At 76.6% G+C, this 2,500-nt stretch overlaps 2 non-coding genes across 2 annotated transcripts in view; both read left to right on the top strand.

The window, feature by feature from the left end:
• Positions 1 to 1,085: 1,085 nt before the first annotated feature.
• Positions 1,086 to 1,238, top strand: LOC133244056 (5.8S ribosomal RNA). The gene has a single exon (XR_009735275.1). It is a non-coding gene; the product is annotated as a 5.8S ribosomal RNA (ribosomal RNA).
• Positions 1,239 to 2,352: 1,114 nt separating this feature from the next.
• The window catches only part of LOC133244059 (28S ribosomal RNA), a 4,773-nt gene continuing 4,625 nt past the window's right edge, over positions 2,353 to 2,500 (top strand). Inside the window, exon 1 of the ribosomal RNA XR_009735278.1 lies at positions 2,353 to 2,500. This exon is cut by the window's right edge and continues 4,625 nt beyond it. This is a non-coding gene — a ribosomal RNA (28S ribosomal RNA).

Raw genomic sequence — 2,500 nt, 5'->3', positions numbered from 1 at the left:
CGCCTCGCCTCCCCACGCCTTCCGAGCCTCGGGGCTTTCTCCCGCCCCGTCCCCCACCCCCACGCCTCCCGCGGCCGTCTGTCCGGTTCTCCCGCCCTGTTTTCGCCTCTCCCGTACCTCTGACGCGTGTCCCCTGCCCGCTTGGCGCCCAGCTCCCCGTCGGAGCCCCTTCCCTCCGCCCTCGGTGGTGGTGTGTGGGGGGGAAGGGTGCCCGGGAACGCGGGTTCGGGTAGGGGCCCCCCCAGCGGATGGGCTGGGGCGAGAGGACGGGGTCCGGCGGGGCCGGCCGCACCGGGTGTGTGAGGGTTGGAGGGGCGGGGGCGGGCTCTGCCCCGCGTCTCGGGGGGGACGGCGGGGGGGGTGGTCGTCTGGCGTCGGCGGGGCCCTCCGGGGCCGGCGGTCGGCCGGCGCGCGGCGGGGCACCCCCTGCGGTCACGGGCCGGCGGCGCCGAGGCCCGCGTGCGGCCGCGGGCCCGGTGGGGGGACGCGGCGGTTGGGGGTCGACGTCGGGGCGTTGGCCCGTGGGGCGTGCCGTGCCCCTCGCCCGCCTCACCCTTTCCAGGTACCTAGCGCGTCCCGGCGCGGAGGGTTAAAGACCCCTGGGGGGGGTGTCGCCCGTCCGCCTTGGGGTTCGGGGCGGTCGGGCCCGCGGGGAGTAGTCGGGAGCTGCCTCCCGTCTCCCCCAGACCCCGCCGTCCCCCGAGGGGACGGGGTGGCGCGCGGCGTGGCGCGCCACGGTCACTGCCGCCGCGGCCGTCGGGAGGGGGCTACCCGACGGCCGTCGTGTGGGCCGTGGCCGTGTGCGGCGGCGCGTGCGCGCGCTGCCCCGCGTCCCTGGGGGAGGGTTGGGGGCCCCCCGGGCGCCTGTGGGGTTGTCCGAGCCCGCCCTGGCGGCTTGGCGCCGGACGCCCCGTCGTGTGGAACCTTTCCCGACCCCTCCGTTCTGCTGTTTTCTGTCTGACTTGGCCGGCCAGAGGCAACCCCCTGCCCCAACTCCCACCTCCGGGGAGGAGGCGGGGGTGGGTGGGATGTGCCGCGCCAGGGGCGGGTGTCCCGCCGAAACGAAACCCTTGAAAACCTCGTACGACTCTTAGCGGTGGATCACTCGGCTCGTGCGTCGATGAAGAACGCAGCTAGCTGCGAGAATTAATGTGAATTGCAGGACACATTGATCATCGACACTTCGAACGCACTTGCGGCCCCGGGTTCCTCCCGGGGCTACGCCTGTCTGAGCGTCGCTTGACGATCAATCGCCCCCTCCGGGGTGCGCGTGTCCTGTGCGCGCCTCCCCGGGGGGCGCGTGGCTGGGGGCTGTCCTCGCAGGGCCTCTGGGCCCTCCGTCCCCCTAAGTGCAGACACGGCGTCCCCCCCCCCGCCTCTGTGGCCGGGGGGACGTCGCCCGCGAGAGGGGAGAAAAGGGGACGTGAGCTCGCGCCGAGGCCCCTGGCCTGCCGGGGCCTGTGTGGTCGGTCTCCCCTTCGAGAGCTTCCTCGCGCCGCAAGCGGCCTTCGGGTGTCACCGCCCCTGGGGTGTCGGGGGGCTGGGGACGGTCTCGCGCCACCCGGCGGGGGCCCGCGGTGGTGGCGGGGGTGGGGTCGCGCCCTCCGGTCCGCCGTCGTTCGCCGTCCCGCCCTTGGCGGTGGTGTTTGCCGGCGCCCGGCCGGCGCGGCCCTCCGCCCCCGCCTTCCCCCTGCGGTGCCTTTCCCGCCGTGTGCCCGCGGCCCGTGCCCGCTTCCCGCCCCCCGCGGCTCGCGCCCCGTCGGGACGGGCGGCTCGCGCCCGAGGCCGAGTCCGCGTGCGCGTCCGCGCCCCGGGGACGCGTGCCCCGGCGGCGACCCGCGGGACGCCGCGGCGTCTGCCCGCCGCTGCGCGCTCTCCCCCCGGGCTGCGGCCGTGCCGCGGTTCGCGCCCCGGAGCTCCCGCCGCGAGGGCGGTGGCGGTGGCGGTAGCGTGGTGAGAAGGGGGGTGGTAGGGGGCGCGCGGTGCGTCCGTCGCCCGTTCGGGCTTCGGCGCCCGTGCGTGCCCCGACCCGCCCCCACCCCAACCCGGGCCGCCTCTCCGCCGGTCCCCGCCCCGTCCGTCCCGTGACCGCCGGCTCGTGCTCCCCGTCCCGCCCCGCCTCGGTGTCTCCCTCTCTGTCCGCCGCCCGCGGCCGCCGCCGCCCCCCGCCCCCGCCGCCGCCGCCTCCTCCTCCCGGAGGGGGCGACGGGTGGTAGGCGGTGGTCGGTAGGGGTGCTGTGTTGGTGCGCGGGCAAGGGGGCGGCCCGGGGCGGTCGGCCGCGGGTCTCTCTGTCCCCTTCTCGGGACCCTCCTCGCGGGTGCCCTCGCTGCGCGCGCGCGCCCTCCGAGACGCGACCTCAGATCAGACGTGGCGACCCGCTGAATTTAAGCATATTAGTCAGCGGAGGAAAAGAAACTAACCAGGATTCCCTCAGTAACGGCGAGTGAACAGGGAAGAGCCCAGCGCCGAATCCCCGCCCCGCGGTGGGGCGCGGGACAT

Source organism: Bos javanicus, unplaced genomic scaffold (assembly GCF_032452875.1).
Source record: "Bos javanicus breed banteng unplaced genomic scaffold, ARS-OSU_banteng_1.0 tig00002781_1, whole genome shotgun sequence".
NCBI lineage: Eukaryota > Metazoa > Chordata > Mammalia > Artiodactyla > Bovidae > Bos > Bos javanicus.
This window is presented reverse-complemented; position numbering and strand designations above follow the sequence as displayed.